The following is a 19,346-nucleotide window of genomic DNA, read 5'->3' as shown; positions in this document are numbered from 1 at the left end:
TGAAAACCCACCTCTACAGACAAGCTTATAATATTCCTCAACCACCCTCTTAACCTCACTATATTACCCTATTACCACCCGTTACACAATTTCACACAAGACAACAACCCCCTGACCAACATTGTTGTGTGACGGGATCATTTAGCTTACGAATCACTTTTACCTTTGCAGTCTGGCTGGACTGAAATGCAAAATGTAGACTTAAGCTCACACACAATTCATAAAGGTCAGTGTCTCTCTCTCTGACCATGGACTTACTTTAAACAATCAGTAGAATACTCTCATAAGCTCTCCAAAGCTGACAAGTCACACAGTGAGAGCAAGGGTACAATTCATCCCTTCACTAACATTCTCATAGTCTCTGGCTGTCAAGGTTCCCAGTATAAATACAATGGAAAGAATATGTAGTTACAGCAAACAGAGTGTCTTTATTTTGAACACAGGTCACACAGGCAACATCAAAATGCAGTCAATGTTAATACACGTTTTACAAGTCCATAGGCACAACAGGTAATTCTGGTAAGATGTATTACAAAACTCAGAGTCAGATAGGCAGGGTTAATGCAGATTAGTCTGGCACTAGTCCGATGGAGAAGGAAGCTCACAGTCGCAGGCAGTAAGCAACCATAATATAATTGGCAGAATCAGGTCATGATAGAAAGGCACACTGTATCAAACAGGAACGAAAAACTTGGTAATGCTGGTATCCAGGGGCGGATTAGCCATGTAACCTACCGGGAAAAGTCTGCAAATCCCTCTGCCGATCGGTCTCTCCCTCCTCCTATCTTTGGCTGCAGCCTCCTACACAGGTCACATGGAACGTGTCACATGACAGCTGCCCTCCCATGTGTGCAGTAAGAGGAGTCTGCAGAAGGAACAAGGTAAGTGTATGTCTGCTAAAGTGTGTGTGTCTCTGCTAAAGTGTGTGTGTGTCTCTGGTAAAGTGTGTGTGTGTCTCTTCTAAAGTGGTTGTTCCTCCTAAAGTATGTGTCTCTGCTAAAGTGCGTGTGGCTGCTAAAGTGTGTGTGTGAGGGGGGCTACTAAAGTGTGTAAGGGGGGACTACTAAAGTGTGTATAGGATAGGAGTCGGGGCTGCTAAAGGGTGTGTAGGATAGGAGTGGGGGCTGCTAAAGGGTGTGTAGGATAGGAGGGGGGGCTGCTTAAGGGAGTGTAGGATAGGAGGGGGGGACTGCTAGAGGGTGGAATGAGAGGATCTTAATATATTGTGTGATAAAAGGGAAGGGAGGGGGCATTCTTAATAGTTCATGGGTGGGAGGTAGAGTATAAATTTAATGGTGGAGTTTAGGTTGGGGCAATTATTTAATGGGTGCTATTATTTGTGGGGTGATGGTGGGACAATTTAATTTATTGGTGGGGCAATTTCATTTAATACTGGGGCCTATTGAATTAATATGGAGTGAAGGGACCTTTAATTTAATGCTGGAGTGGTTTGGAGCTATTAATTGAATGTGGGGCTGAGTTTGGGTAGGAGAGCTATTTATTAAATGTGAATATTAATTATTTAATGCAGTGATGTTTGTGGAAAATGGTTATATTAAGCGTAAATGCTATTAATTTATTGTTGAGGCTTTTTGGAGGGAGGGAAATAGGCCTAATTATTAAATGGGGGTGCTATTGATTAAATGCCAGGGATGGTTGGAGTTTTCTAAATTTCATGTACCAATTTTTTTTTTTCAAATAGGGACTCCAACATTCCAGGATCCAGACAAGCAGCAACTGATCCAGCAGCCACAGGTGGTGAAAGTGACAAGAACAGGTAGAAGAGAGCAGAACAGTTTGCCAACTGTCCTAAATCTGGTTGGGCAGTCCAGAATTTCGGTGACTATCTCGCTTAGGATTTGGTCCGACTGAAAGGATAGTTGGGAGGTATGTCCCGCTTCACACTGTACTACTCGTGAAGGCAGAGCTGCATATACCTAACAGTAGTGCACACAGTTTTGCCTGTTTATTTGTCATATATGATAACCCCCCTGTCTTAAGTGCCCTGGCCCCCCCGGAGCCTTATTCCAGCTCTAGCGATACTTTAGTGGTTCCCGCTTTAATTCCATTGCCTGCTTTCTACCTTTCATTGGTCTCATTCTCAGATCATTTTGTTGAATATTTGGCCAGCCCCCATTGCACTGACAATATAATTAATTCTGCCTCCTTTGCACTTACTATATCACCAGCAAAGCCTTGGAATAGCTCTCTCCTTCACTTATGCCATTGTCTGCCAAACCTCCCTGCGCTGTTTTTAAATCAAACCACCACCACCAATCATTGGGCACATTTAGGGCTCATACACAATTGTTACAAAATAAGTGTTTTCTTGCAGATGCTTGAAGCATTTTACTTTTCTGGTGATCACACTGGATAGCCATTTATTATAAGGATTATTTTTAATGCATTTTTTTTAAACACACAGTACACATTTTTATATATTAAAGAGAGAGATTTGACTGGTAGTTTAAAGCTCATGATGTCAGGGAAAGATGCAACAGTCTGGTGAGGAGCTCATATGCTGCTCTGGCAGACTGATCAAATAGGATTCTGCCAACATGTTTCATAATAGTTAAACTTATTACACAAAGTCAGATATGTTTCTATGAAGGGACTTTTGGAAGGTTGTGTTAGTAGGCAACTAAAGAACTTTGAGCACAGAGACATAAACCAGTCACAGATAATGTAAAATGATTCATGTATTTTTATAACACAGTACTGGCAGCTTTTTCCCTGCTTTGCTTTAGAAATGACCCAACTGTAATATCTTAAGTCATTACATCTAGGTTTTCCTGAATGTTACTACAACCGAATTCCAGTAGTTCTAAATCCCGACTATTTTTGTGTTGGCCCCACCTACAGTTGATTTGGACCCGCCCACAGGAGGCAATTTTTTTCCAGGGCCACTTTAAATTCCCAATCCGCCCCTGCTAATACCTGGGTATTACAGAAGAAGTGCAGGTACAAGGAGACACTGGATATCAGGCACAAATGGTGAAGTTTAGATTCAGGTTACCAGGTTAGCAGATGAAGCAAGAGGCATGAAGCACAGGTTAGCAAGGAGGCATAGAAAATGGTGCAAAATGGTGGAACTGGCAGAAGTCAGAAAATCAGGAGAACAACAGGCACCATTGACAGGAATACTGACAGGGACCAGAAGAAGCAAAGGTGCATTGTTTGGGTCAGGTATATAAGGCAGCACATCAGATGCAGATGATGAGGTTGATGAGGAAGGAGGTTAACACCTTAAGGTGAGGTAGAAATGTCCAACGGCAAAACAGAAGCAACTCTAGTAGCATAGAGGTACTGCAGGCCAGATATAAATTTGAATCAGAGTCCTAACAATGGTATTCTTCACTCACCAACTGGGCATTGTATAGCCACTCTCTTTTGCACACTGTACTAGGGACTCTCTTCTTACTTACCTAGCTCATACTTCACCTATCTGCCTCTTGGTGCTCTGAGCCCTCTCTGCTGGACTTCCTTCCCCTAAGTCTTCTTATTGATTGGTTGCCCCACGCTCCTTCTCTGAGCACCGATTCTCCATGTCCAGCATGACTGGTGCCTCCACTCCCAAGTGTGATGGCAGGCACTCACCCCGCTCTCTTTAATGCTTCAACCTAATTTGCATTATGTGCAATGTGCATTATTGCAACCAGATAGTGATCACATGTTTTCTAGCAGCACTAATTGATTTGTGTCTGATGATAGAATTATTATTACAGCATGACTGATATATTAAGTGCTGGCCCATCTCTGAACTACAGTATTTGTGAGAAAAGGATAGTGTAACAGTGTGATGGTCAAAAGGATCCTAATTTCTGAATCTGCCTAGTTTAGCTCCACCTACTGGAAGGCACTGAGTCTAAGGACACGAAAGGTGTTCATCAGTGACCCCCACAAGGGGATATGGAGTTAGGCACTGTTGTGTCGCATGTTGCGGTTCTCCCAGTCGGTACAAGCAAGATCCAATGGAGAGACAACAGAGGTAGAGATAGAAACAGGGTGCAATAGCCTGCGGCTGGTTGTAGCTGTGGTCCAGGAGTTCAGGCAGCAGGGAAACTGGATCATAGTGTAGCAATGGCAAGCGTCAGTTTACAAGAAATTCCTTAGTAGTGCTTGGAAGCACCAGAACGGAATCAACAGGGTGCAATGATCTGCGGCTATAGTTGCTAAAGTGCCGGGGGTACTGACGGCACTGGTACTGGATCAGAATATAGCAATGACAGCGGTAGTTTACATGAGAGTTCCAGTAGTGCTTGGAGGCACAGTAACAGAAACATCAAGGTGCGATGATCTGCGGTTAATAGTTTCTAAGCTCCAGAGGTGATGTTGGCAGAGAAACTGGATCAGAATATAGCAATGGCAGCAGCAGTTTATATGAGAGTCCTAGTAGTGCTTGGAAGCACAGGAACAGGAGCGTCAAGGTGCGATGGTCTGCAGTTAGTTAGTACTGAGGTCCAGAAGCACTGTCAGCAAAGGAACTGGATGAGAGAATAGCAACAGGTAAGGCAGAGAGTCAGGAGTCACGTCTGCACAGGTAGAGAGACACAAAAGAACTGACAATACAATGAATGAATTGACTGCAAAAAATACTGTGGCCACTAGAGAGCACCAACCAATGAAAGAGAAAAGGAGCAGATCCGATTCCAACATGGTGCCTGCTAGGGACCGTGGCGCTACACATCGGGGAGGAGTGGGGGAACTGGAGAGCAGGTAAGCCAGGACCCGACCGTAGGAAAGGCTAGCCCGGTGTGTGATAGATAGTGGCTTTAATCCAAATTGAAATGGGGATGGGATCCAGTCAAGCCAGTCCAGGTCCCTCAACAGGTCTCAAAGCAATTGGAGCATCTTAGTCCTTCATCCCCTTTCAGGCTCCGTGCTTTAATTTAAAGAGAGACTTGTTGCTATTGGCCACGGCTATTTGATAAACTTCTAGAACCAGACTGGTAAAGATCTTCACTTATAGCAGCCACCTTTCCTGTAGAATTAGTACATTTGGAGATACTCGGATGCCCCCAGGACTAAGCTCTATAGTAATAGAAGCTTATCAGAACACACCTTAGTGCCGGTGAATATTAACCAGAATACTGGAGGCGGATACCAAGGACAGTCCAAGGGTCGTGGGTCAGTTTCGAGCAGGATATCTGGGAGACAAGTAAAAGATCAGGGCAAGTAGCAAACATGGGAAATCCAAAAACATGCCGAGATCAAAGGGCACAGGAGTTCAAGCAGAGTTAAGCCAAAGGGTGACAACAGGGAATCAATCCAAGGTAGCAAGGGAAACACAGGAACAGGAGAGCTGGTCAGCAATGTACAGAGGCAGAGAAACACAATAACCAGCAGGGAGGCTAAGCCCTCCCTGCCTTATATGCTGACATGCACCAATCAGAGAGGTGCAATTCGTGTGGGACAAATCAACCTCAACAGGCTGTTAATTAATAAAATCATTACACGCACAAACCCAGCTATTCAGCTGGCAGGGGCGCAGCGGTGAAATGCAGAGCATCCTCGCCGTTGGCATGGTGATGGCAGGGATGAGAAGAAGGAAGTGATATCCCAGCTGTTGCCATAACAGCCAGGGCGCAAACAGAAGAAGAAGAAGAGTCACCGCGGCTTGTAACATCTGTAACCTACCTCAAGCAGGAGGGTAAGTATAAGATTTAGTGATATGAGTTGGCAGTAACAAGCATGGGGACACGTTGGCTGTTTAACAACAGCCAACATAAGTGGGGCCTTGCAAGCAAATTTAGATGTGAATGTTCAGGTTCTGGTAGGGGTTACCCTTTTGCAGTGTTTCAAAAGGTGAAGGCAGGGCAGATTAGGAGAATTTGCAGAAAAGAGGCATGGCACCAGTGAGAATAGACACATATAGACACAATGCATTCCTGGCTTAAGAGATATTTAGACAGAAAGGTGACATTAGTATTGTTAAAGAGTTTAACAGTTTCTCAGACCCCTTATAGTGAGCCCATGGGGTTGAATGTGTATACCTAGATGTGATTAATGAAGGGGATGGGTTTGAGACAGAAAGTGGGTAGAGAGAAATAGTTAATTAAAGACGAGTTATAAGTTTGAGTTAAACTTATATATAGAGTTATATGTTTATGGTTACAAACGTGTGCTTTCTCCATTTATGTATTGAATAAATGCTGGGGCCAATTTGCATCCTTGCAAGTATTTATATTAGTTCTTGGTGAGTTACATGTATGTGAGTGGATGAGAACATAATTGATGCTGCAAAGTCATGACAGTGAAAGATAGTGGTGTAAATAATAAGGCCAACATCTGATTTTATATTTGATCATTTCTTGCAACTTGGTATATGGCTGTAGAAGCACATCTTTCCTGGATAATGGTAATAATATCTTTATGTTTAGTACAGCTTTGTTAAAATAATGATTTAGAAGGGCAGATAACCTATGAAAGGTTGTTTCATACACATACCACTAAATATAATTACTTATTTTCAATATTTTAATATTTATTTATTTTTTGGCTTATAAATAACACCTGGGGCTAGATTTACTAAGCTGCGGGTTTGAAAAAGTGGTCATGTTGCCTATAGCAACCAATCAGATTCTAGCTATCATTTTGTAGAAGGTACTAAATAAATGAAAGCTAGAATCTGATTAATTGCTATAGGCAACATCCCCACTTTTTCAAACCCGCAGCTTAGTAAATCTAGCCCCTAGAGTCACATTTTTAATGCTAACCATCTGGGCAATAACAATTAATTGTGAACAATCTTTTATTAATTAAGAAAACTTATCTTATCACTACCTCTACATCAATTTCCTCTTAAATAAGATATCCTTACAGCTGAACATTATACAGTTTCAAAGAACTATTCTTCTACTTCGACAACACTGCAATAAGATTCTAAAGAACTCTGTCAGTGATCAAAATGTTTGTGCAGAGGCTATTTGTTGTTTAACAGAGTCAAAAAAGTACAGTGCTCTATTTTATAATTCATTTCTTTCGCAAATATTGCCCATTTTTTTCCTGAACTCGTCAGACATTCAATGCAACACAAAGTAAAGTGCCTAGGCACTTCTAAGTTTTCAGCTGACAGCTTGTGGCAGAGATTCACTGTTTTGCCACTTTTGCTGTCAGCCTGAATGCATAGAATTCACTTAGATCAGAAACTTGAAAACGATGAGACCCATCCCAACCTCTATTGATGTATTTAAGCAAATGCAGAATGATTTTAAATGTTAGTTTGAAAAAAGAAGTTCAACAGGTATGTTAATGTTGGTTTAACTGGTACTGTATTTAAATGGAAAATTTAAAGCTGTGTCCCTCCATTTTCATAGGGCTAAGGGGCTTAAGTTAAGTTGAGCGCAAATTGCGTTTTACCGTATAGTAATACGCTTTTTTACATCTCTGCATGCACACATAACACTATTTTTGGAACAAGTGCTTTGTGCATCTGCGCAGAAGCAAAATAACATATTATACGCCAGAAATGCAATTTGTTTTCGACTTAACATGAATACCTAAAAACGCAATCTTGACGTTCCTGCAACTCTCTTGTATTATGCTGCTGATCATGGTTAGTGAACATGATTAAGTGAGTCGGGGATCATATATAGAAAGCAAGCACAATGGCAGCACAGTCTCTGTGAGTTATAGAAATAGCAGGTAAGTATTATCTGACAGGCAATTATTTTCATGCACTAAATAAACTCCAAATCATTCCCTAAACCAGTTATAATATCACAGTCAATACAGTGATCAGAACTATATATCCCACCAATTTACATTCTCTGGGCACGTTTCAGTGTCTCATTACTAAACTGGATGTGTCCCAAGGAAATGTCTGAGAAGAAGCTGAAAAGATGCAATAAAATTCAATGTTTATTATCTATTCTTATGCTATCAAATTCTTTATGTCGAATTTCTGCAAATTATTTACAAGACATTGGGTAATTGTGTCATAAATAGGTTTGTATTTTATACATTATACCCACCGAGATAATCAAATTGCATTAGGATTAATTAGAATCCATATTTTGAGTAAACACTTGTTATAATGAAAATGGAGGATTAGTAGCCCTTTTGCATTATTAAAGACAATAATCATCTGACTTCATTAAAGTACACTCACAGAACATGAGTAGCATTGATATATACAGAGCAAACTTCCCATTAATGATGGTAAATAATGATTATTATTTAACTTTCCTAGATAGTAATTAAATATTGCACATTAGTTTCTGCCATATACTTGGTTTTATAGATTGTTTGTCGACTGATTTAAGGAAATTTAGGTAGGTATCCATGAAGGTTGAATTATTTATCAATATGTCTTTTCTTAGTCAAGACTATGATTTAGACTGACTCACACTAAGCTTTTAAGAAAGTTTTCACATCTTCGGACCCACTTTTGATACATTTTGTGTCTATGCCAGGTCTGAAGAAGAAATAGTGTCAAATAAAAAAGTATAATTAAATACTACAATACTCAGCTTTATATTAGCAGAAGTTAATTAAAAGGAATATAAATAAATGAATAATGAAAAACATTACATTGTAAGCTTTCTTGTGAGCAGGACACTCCCTACAGTTTGTTTTTATGCCTGCATTTATTTTGCCTACCTTGTGTATCCCTATTTTATATATGTTTTGTTTTCCCCACTGTCTGTTGCTACAGAACACCGTGGCACCTTACAAATCAAAGACAATAATTCTAATAATAATATGAATAGGAGACCTTAAGAAAATAACAATATAGAATATATAAAATACTATGCCTCGCACTTCATATTGTAATTCAAGCAATTATTCTAAGGGAAAATAAATAAAGATCATTGAGATGACTGTATATATGAATATACACAGCTTTAAACAGAATAGTGAGTTGGGTTATTGAAGCATTCTGTATAAACTTAATTAGCTCCTATTTGTAACAGGATAAATAGATCAGTGAGACTTCTTCCCAGTCCACTGTTGACGTCTCTAGCAGCCTTGAAGTCTCTTATTAGTATGTTTCTCCCATTAGCAGTGGTAAACAATGTTAGTGTTGGCAATGCACAAAGATATATTGTCTTTTCATATCTCAAGTCCATAAGAGCAGCAGGGCATAGGAGCTGTAATGTAAAGTTCAGGTATTTGTTATTATTTTAATATCTTTCAATAACATATTGATTTTATTCTTTTGTAACAAGGTAACCACTAAATACTGTTTCCATCAATATATAATATATTATTTTTTTATATTATTTAATTAGGCATTCAAACCAGCTTTTCAAGCTTTGTATTATAGTAACACAGTATGTGAGTATTGCCTCTTACCTAAAGCAGGACATAAGCATGGATTAAATTGTGCACTTTTTTAATTACAGATTGCAAAATCTGTTACATTCAGTGATCGAAGTGAGCTAGCATATGTGGTACTGTCTTCATTGTAAAGTTAACAAATTTCATTCACTAACACTTCTAAATTACCATTCTGCCACTTCTAAATTTCCATTTTGACCACTGGCTACATTTAAATGTGTAATTTGCTAGCCATCATAGTGTAATAGGGGGAGCAGTGATAGACATATTTCCAACGGTGAAAATAGCGACGGAAATAATACTGACACAAAAATCCCGACAGTGTAAATACTGAAATGGAGAAAATTCCTAACAGTTTAAATCCTGACAGTCTACATAGCTACATGTATAAAATACCTACACGGATAAAATACCGGCAGTGTGATTGCCAACAGTGAAAATGCCAACAGTCACACTGCTGGCATTAAAACAGCAATGTGAGTGTACAGTCGCAGGACCCGCTGGCAGTAAATACCAAAAATAAATAAATAGATAAATGTTTAAAAAAAAAAAAAAAAGCATATCCCTCCCCCTTCAGTCATATTAACCCTAGACAGCTGGCCGGAGGAAAATCTGTGGTACAAACATAGTGGGGTCCCCTGTATTTCCCTTCAACCAGCCCTAGACTTAGCTAGCCAAGGCTGGTGGCAGGTGAAACCGCAGCATGGGGTCCCCCTGCCATGAAGATAACCAGCCCCAGGCTGGCCAGCACAGGGCTGGGTTCCCTAGGTAGTTGGTGTCTGCAAGAAAAAAATGCGGGCCAGTGCTGACCAGCCTGGGGCTGGTTGTCATCATGGCAGGAGGACCCCCTGCTGATGGTTGCTGGCTAAGCATAGGGCTGGTTGGAAGAGCATCGGGACCCCATCCTGTTTATCCCCCCAATTTTTTTCCAGCCAGCCCTAGGGCTGGCAACACTGATTAATATGACTGGGGATGGGGGGCGGAGTACATTTCTTTTTATTTATTTATTTGTTTAAATGTACAGCCACCGGACCCACTCATATTGTTGTTTACTACAGGCAGTGTGATTGTCGGTATTTACACTATTGGCAAACAAACTATTGTTATTTTATGCATTTAGATGTTTTATGCATGTAGGTATTTAGACTGTCTGGATTTTCTCCATGTCAGTATTTACACTTTTGGGATTTTCGTGTCAGTGATATTCCCATCAGTGTTTTCACCATCAGAAATTAGTACCCACCTCTGAGGGGAGAGCGTTGAAAACTTTTCTTCATCCCAACTAAGGATATTTATATGAGGCATGTGGACGGCAGTTCGAGTAAGCTGTACACTGGCTCAGCTCTTTGCCCAAGCTCCAAATTTTCCTTATTCTCACAAATATAAAGCATTGGATATTTCTGAATACTGTTGGCAAACATTACAGTAGCACTGATGATTGACTTCGTACTGAAAAACCAGGCTGTTTTACGATCTACTGAACCAGAGCCATAACGAGGCAGGTGCGGGCGGTGCCAAGGGGGCACAGTGGCCTCCCGCACCTGCCTCTGTAAGGAGACTGGAAAAAAAAAAAATAACAGACCTCAGAAACAGACTGCCGGCCGTCCGGCGCATCCAAAATGGCGGCCGGCACCCGGCTCCACCCCCTTCTGAACTCTGCCCTCTGCCTTAGCGTCTGATGTCACGACGTTGCTAGGCAGCAGAGGAGCAGAGAAGCAGAGAGGAGCCAGGCAGCGACGGCTGGACAGGAGGTAAGCTTCAAAACAGGGGAAGGGGGATGTGTGTTGCTATTAAAGAGAGAGGGAGGGAGAGAGAGGGGGGGAGGAGGATGTAAGCTGCTATTATGGAGGGAGGTGGGCATGTAAGCTGCTATTATGGAGGGAGGGAGGGGGGCATGTAAGCTGCTATTATGGAGGGAGGGAGGGGGGCATGTAAGCTCCTATTATGGAAGGAGGGTGGGAGGGGGCATGTAAGCTGCTATTATGGAGGGAGGGAGGCATGTAAGCTGCTATTATGGAAGGAGGGTGGGAGGGGGGCTTGTGAGCTGCGATTAGGGAGGGGGGCATGTGAGCTGCTATTATGGAGGGGAGGGGGGGATGTGAGCTGCTATTATGGAGGAAGGGGAGGGGGGATGTGTGCTGCATGCTCCTATGCTTTATGAGGGAAGGGGGGTATGTTGCCATAATGTGTGAGGAAAGGGGGGGATGTATTAATATAATGTGTGATATGAGGGTAGGGAGGTTGGGTGTCTTAGTACATGGGTTGGAGGTAGGCTATTAATTTAATGGTGAGGGTTAGGTGGGGGCTAATTATTTAATGGGTACTATTTTATTTGTGGGGTGCTGATGGGTTAATTTAATTTATTGATGGGGCTTTTTAATTTAATGGTGGGGTCTATTAATTTAAGGTGAGGTATTTATCTGTATTGCAGTCACAAGAATGCTCTCTGTATAGTATGGCGGTCATAGGAATGCTCTCTGTGTAGTATGGCGGTCATAGGAATGCTTTCTGTATAGCATGGCGGTTATAGGAATGCTCTCTGTATTGTATGGCGGTCACAGGAATGCTCTCTGTTTAGTATGGAGGTCATAGGAATGCTCTCTGTATAGTATGGCAGTCATAGGAATGCTCTCTGTATATTATGGCTGTCATAGGAATGCTTTCTGTATAGTATGGCGGTCATAGGAATGCTCTCTGTATAGTATGGCAGTCATAGGAATGCTCTCTGTATATTATGGCTGTCATAGGAATGCTCTCTGTATAGTATGGAGGTCACAGAAATGCTCTCTGTATGGTATGGTGAGGTTTTTATCTGTATTTATCACAGTAATGCTCTCTGTATGGTATGGCGGACACTAGGAGGCTCTTTATATTGTATGTGTGTGTGCACATGTGTGTATATATATATATATATATATATATATATTATTCATTTAGTGTGATGGTGATAAGGGGGCACGATGTGATAAAGATGGCTCCATGGCACGGTGTGATACAGGAGAAACTGATGAAGGGGCAGTGTGATACAGGTGGTACCATTACAATTATGTTTTAATTTGTTTCAGTGAGTTTTATTTCAATACCCAATTCATTTTTTATACAGCTAGCATGTGATAGCTGCATTTAAAGTACTTTGATTCTATGGAGGCTTATTACATAAAGATGCTTACAAAGCCAGACCGTGAAGAATGGGGAGGGAGGGGGTTTCAGTGCGGTCTAGAACTTGTAAAGCGCTAGCCATGCCCCCACAGTAGGTTGACAACGCCAACTCGACGATTGACACTCCCACTTAGATGGGGGGTGCCGGTGCCCTGTCTCGCCCAGGGCACTAAAATGTCTAGCTACGGCACTGTACTGAAGTACCATCTCTGTTCAGCTGTGGGACCCAGAGAGCTCAACTATTATCAATGTTTTCAACATCTGTTTAGCTGCCCACTGAGCTCAATGGTGATTGCTGTTACCATCTCTGTTTGACTGCTGGACCCTCAGCACCCAATTATCAGTATTTTGTCAAAGCTACAGAACCTTCCAACTCTATTAACCTCTGCCAGGGAGCAGTAAAGTATCCTTCACCTCTTCCACTGCCCTGCACCATTTGGATCAATTGTTCCGTTCCACTCTCTCATTACCTACCCCAGCTAATATACATTCATTCACATTTCCATTATGCACCTACTCAATTTACACTCTCTCATATTCACTGTCACCAAACATCTATTCAAACTCTTCTGTTTTCTTTACCTTGCTATTTCTCCCTCCCCTATTATGATTTCTACTTCACAGCTCACCTCCTCACTAGTCTGCACACATGAACTGCATTGTTTCCTGCACCCACCACACTCACAAGCCTATATAAACAGAAATAAACCTCACACACACAAATTCTCACATGTCCTCTTCCTCACCCTGCTCATTCTCAATGCTGCTGCTGACATCTCACCTAACTCTGGACACAGTGCAATACCCACTTTTTGCTCATGCTCCTTGCTCCATCCCAAACCTATTCTTACATCCTGTACTTGCAATCCCGCCAACCTTATCCACATATCTCCACAACCCTCTCTTCCCTTCTATTGAGCATTATAGAACACCAGATCTGTTTGTAACAAACTAGCATCAATTCATGATCTGTTAATTTTTAAATCACTCAAACTCTATGACATTAAAGAAACTTGGCTCACCTCCTTGCACACTACATCCCCTGCAGTTCTCTCCTATGGGGGACTCTCCCTCAGCCATACCTCCAGACCCGGTAACAGACAAGGTGGTGGAGTAGGCATTCTACTTTCTCTAATTTGTACCTTCCAAGACATATCCTCTGAACCCTCACTCTCATTCTCTTCCTATGAAGTTCATACTATCCATCTATTTTATCCTCTCCACCTTTATTTGCTGTCATTTATCGCCCCCCAGGTCCAGTTTACCAATTTCTGGACAACTTTGCAGCCTGGCTCACTTATTTCCTATCCTTTGACCTGCCTACTCTCATACTAGACAATTCCAACATTCCCATTGACAATCAAACTGTCTCTTCTACCACTAAACTTCTTTCACTTACTTCCTCCTTTGGTCTTTCCCAGTGAGCCTCATCCACCAATTAGCTTCCTCTGCAGACTATAAGAGTCTCCTCCTAAACTCAACTAATTGCCAGTGCAATACTTCCTAGTTCCTGGTTGCAGCTCACCACTGTTGCTGTTTATTGCTGTTTCATTCTGTTTGCTGTGATCCGGACTTCAACCATTTACCCTCTGAGTGAGTATTGTTTCAACCTGTTTGCTGTGATACAGATTTCAAGCATTTACCATTGTGTGAACTCAGCTTCATTATGCTTGCTGTGATACAGGTTTTAACTATTAACCTTTTGTGTGAATTCAGCTTTATTCTGTCTGCTGAAATCTGTTCATGTAGAGATTCAAGCTGTTATCTTCTGTGTGGACCCTCCTCTCTTCAATCTCTTACTGTCTCTCCTACTAGCTATCTGGGGTAGTAGGTTGTTGTTCTGAGTCAACCACGTTCTGGAGCCATCTCTGTGTATCGGGGTACCAACTTCCAGTTCCAGGCTTACACCAGATTCTGAGTTCTGAGATGTCCAGGGCCAGTTCCAGGCTTGTTCCGGAGGTTGCCTCCCTTGTATATTCACTGCCTGAGTTCTGAGTCTTCCCAGTCCCAGTTGTAGTACAGTATTTATCTGAGTTTCTGAGTTCCTGGAGGTACTGAGTCTCTCTGATCATGAGTGCTCCCTGTTCCCACATCCAGGTTCCAGTCCATCAGGTCCAGTTTCCAGTCGTTTATTTCAGTACGGAGTCCAGTCCAGTAATCCTCCTCCTAACATCCGGTATACAGGAATAGAGTAACCTCTATGAGCAAGACATTCATCCAGCCTCCAATTTTCCACTACATTCCTGTCACAGCTAGTCCCAAGGGTCCGGAAATGGATCCCACTCTCTGACCTCAACTTCCTTTCCTTCAGCCTCACCTTACCTCATGTCATTCTCCCCTGCACCCAAATCCACATTTGCACAGTGACACCTAAGTACACTTAATCCAATCCACTTCTCATCCTTACTAAAACAACTATTTACTCCTATGTCTGCAATGTTCTGCCATAATCAGGCTGCCACTTTCTACAACAAAACACTCAGTTCAGCCCTAGACAATGCAGCTCCAACTACCACATACAGTCTCTGATGATCCAAACCCCAACCATTGCATACCTAACACACTTGCTAACTGCAAAAGTGCTTCCGCATTCCCACTGGAGGGAAAATTACACCTATCCTGAGTTCCTCCACTATCAATTAATCTTTTCATCCTACAGTACTGCCCTTTTAATTGCCAAACAAACATTCTTCAGACCTCTAATATCCACCCAGTCTTCTAACCCATGTCGCCTCTTTTCCACATTCAACTCACTTCTATGCCCAACTGCACCTCCTTCGCCTTCCTCCCTCATTCCAGCCCATGATTTTGCCACTTATTTCAAAGACAAAAGAGACATCATTCAACAAGATATTTCTTCTTGCAAATTTCACACACTCCACCCTCTCTACCAACCTTCACCTCAACTCCCCAATCCACCCTTAATTCGTTCTCTCCAGTAACTGAAGATGAAGTCTCTACACTCATTTCATCATCTCACTCTAAACCTGTCCCCTTCACCCCATATCCTCCCAACTTCTCCACTCTCTTTCAACCACTTCATGCTCACCCATAGCTCACCGCTTCAATCTGTCTTTTTCCACTTGAACATTTTCCATCTACCTTTAAACATGCGCTAATCTCACCAGTTCTAAAGATGTTTCTTTAGAACTGGTTTCTCTATCCAGCCTCTCTCTCCCACTACCGCCCTATTTCTTCTTTCAATAACACCACCCCTTCATACATCTCAAATTTCATATTAAAATACTCTCCCTCCCACCCTCTTAGATCTAATTCGGACATGCGCCTTGTCTCGTCCCTGCTTCCTACTTATGGAATTCCCTACCATGTCCACTCAGGCTTTCCCAAAGCTTTCAAATTATTAGACGTTCTCTGGAATGTAAGCTCTCTAATGAGCAAGGTCCTCCATACCCTTTGTCTTCATGTCTCTATTTATTTTGTATACCTTGTATGTCCTTGTTTTATATATTCCTGTTTTCCCTACTGTACGGCACTGCGGTGCACTGAGGCACCTTGCAAATATACGATAATAATAGTAAAAATAATCATTTATAGCAAGGAGAAACAGGGTCAGTTGTCACCCTGGTTTATTATTCAACAAGAAACACACACAAAAAAAAACCAGCACGCTTCTGTCCACCAGTAAACATAATAAATGAAAGTGCCTTCTATTTGTAAGTAAAATGCAGAAATTTTAGTTGCACATATTTACAAATAAATACATAACAAGCCACCCACCACTACATGGCGCTTCTGCAAATAGGTTAGTCCTAACTCTAAATGAATGAAAGTCCCTACATTGGGCCACATATTCATGGGATGTTAAATTGAAAGCTAACTTTCAAAAAAGTCTCCAAAATGGCACTACAAGAACTAACTCTCCCTACTGATTGCATATGTGTCTCACAGACAGTGATACATAAAATCACAATCAATCTGTAAGTAAAAAAAGCAGGTGCTTGAAATTTACTTTTTGTACTTGACTAGCCAGTTATAAAACTCAACCAATAATGTAACACAGTTCTACTCTTTATTTGAGGCTGGATTATTTTTATGTCTTTTTGACACTCTTGCAAGTACAACAGTACCAGGTTAAGTTTAAATTTAAGACTAATAAACAAATCACTTGAGTACATTCAGTTTTTAGACAAAAATATAATGAATTCTTACAGCTTTCATTTTTTTTTCACCTGTCAGTTCTGTTTTCAAACTTTCTTGTTGTAACCCTTCTTCCTTTACCCCCTGCTCTTTCGCTTATCCTTTCCATTTCTTACATTTTGTTATTCACTTTTCTCCTCATTTACTTTTATATCATCAGTATTACTGACTTTTTTCCTCACAATTCAGCAGACTTTACCCTTTCTCTCCTATTTATTTATTGCTATGCATTAGTATTCTACCTTTTATGACATTCCTATTGGCCAGTTGTGGCTCCAGAACACTCTTTATCTGTTTATCAAAATTTGTCTTGCCACCTTTTAGGTCATCAGTGCAGCTTTCCAATTGGAATTATACTATCACAAGATTGAACAATGGGCAGTCCTATAATGCGTTACAAGCATACCAGCAGGCAGTTTCTAAAACAAGAGTATCTGGCATCTCATTCCAGTTAAAGAATTAAAAAAATTGAATAACCATTCACAGTGTTCAGTGCAGCCTCAGCATCAATTTACCATTCAAAATATTGTGGAAATCAAATAATTGGATGAAGTCGTTCTAAATTAACAAATATCAATTATTAATATTTTTCCGTACGATTGTGATTAGCATGCTACGTCATAACAGGGTTAATAGCACAATCGCACCGGAAAAGAACACACATACTTATATTTACACTTACATTTTCAAATAGGACACATTTAATAATATTTCAACTCATATCAGTTTATTAGTAAACTTTAAAAGTTACTTATCAAAGATAAATTTACATTACATGTATCTATGGTTCAAGTCCTAAGAATTCTGGTAATATAGCATTCCTCATTTCACCAATAGAAAAACGGTGTTAACAGAGTAGCGATCGCTCCTAGAGATCGCTAATTATGAATAAAATAAGATTGATACTCTATAATACTGTAGACAGCACATGTTTATAGGTTGGTTTAAACTGGATTAGGTTGGTTCCCTAAGGCAAGACATGTGCTCAGCTGTTGGAGTAAACTACCCCCACTTTTGGAGAGGAATCCTTTGAACTGACCTATGATCTACATTGTACTGGACTGACTTGACCCCTGGACCAATGAAGAAAGACCTAAGTTTGTCTGTGTGTACATGGTGACATCATCATCTTTTTTGTTAACTCAAACTGTATATAGGCAAGTCCCTGGGCCAGTATTAAATCTCTTCCTTGACTGCCGACTACAAGACTGAATCTGGACCTGGGCCCAGGGGGCGCTTGCATAATGTATTCGGATATACTTTCCTGTAAAATTGCTATTAATTTTCTTTGTGCTTTGGAACCACATTAATATCATCGGACAATATTTATTGGTAGCGACAAATGGAACTTTACAATATTATGGTTGCTAGAAGCTAAAAACCTAGAAACAGGGCAATTCGGAATTTCATCGGTGACTCACCAAATAGTAAAATATTAGATCAAACTATATTACTGAACCTACCAAATATATTTCCTCTTAAACTTAGCTCAGCATAAAACTATTTAAAAAAATGATTTGCGTTATCCCACATTCTGGCAAAGACATTTTGCACATTTCACCAGTGGCATTAAGTTAGCATTAAGTGTTCCCATATCTGCTCCAACCACAACACCCAGTAGAATGAATTAACCTTCATTATCCCAGCTCTTTTCATACACTATAAATTCTTCAAAATTATTATTACAATCACACTAAAGATTGGGATTCCATGGAATGCCAAAGCACAAGTGTACTGTGGAGATTCTATTTTCACTTGCCACTGTGAAATGAATGTATGTACTTTGTTTAATGTAGATTTGTGTTTGACACCAAAATCATTCTACTTAATTTTAATATGAGTGTTGCATTACTAATTTGTGTTGCTGGGGAGCAGGATCTCCATCCACTATCTAGCTGTCACTCACCGGACTGTGAGTGCCATTTCTCCTGTGTTCAGGAACCGTGGCTGTCCGCCACCCTGAGGGTCTGCGCATATGCAGCCCTTATGAAACCTTCAGTACCTGTTGCTTTTAATTGATTGGATGATCAGGCAACCCTCCCTATTTAAACCACCTGTGATCATTACCTGGTTGCCTGATCTTGGAGTCTCATTCCCCATGAGCCTCTGAAGGTGTTCCTGTGTTTCCTCGTGTATTCAGCTCCAGCTGATTCCTGTCTACTACGATTGTGGTTTCCACACCACTTCAACTCTCCTGTGTTCATCGTGTCTGCACTCAGCTGATTCCTATCTGCTACTGCTGCCGGATTCCAGTCCGCCTCAACTCTCCTGTGTTCAGCGTGTCTGCTCTCCGCTGCCTCCGTTACTACTGCCGAGTTCCAGACCGTCTCAACTCTCCTGTGTTCATCGTGTCAGCTCTCCACTGATTCCTATCTGCTACTTCTGCCAGATTCCAGACCGTCTCTACTCTCCTGTGTTCAGCGTGTCTCCCCTCCGCTGCCTTCACTACTACTGCCGGATTCCAGACCGCCTCTACTCTCCTGTGTTCAGCGTACCTTCCCTCCGCTGCCTCCGCTACTCTGCCGGATTCCAGACAGCCTCAACTCTCCCGTGTTCATCATGTTTCCAGTTTTACTTACTACTGCTTCCTGAGTATTGCTCCGTTGATTACCGGTTACCTTCCGTGCGCTGCACCAACCTGATTACCGCTTCCATCCTCCAGTGGTCTCTCCTCTTGCCGGCGTTCAGCCGTTCAGGTATCCCTGCACGTCTCCTTGACAGCCTGCTCTCCTGAACCGCGGTATGCA

This window comes from Mixophyes fleayi, chromosome 4, assembly GCF_038048845.1.
Source record: "Mixophyes fleayi isolate aMixFle1 chromosome 4, aMixFle1.hap1, whole genome shotgun sequence".
Classification (NCBI taxonomy): domain Eukaryota; kingdom Metazoa; phylum Chordata; class Amphibia; order Anura; family Limnodynastidae; genus Mixophyes; species Mixophyes fleayi.
The sequence above is the reverse complement of the archived record's forward strand: the minus strand, read 5'-3'. Positions refer to the sequence as shown.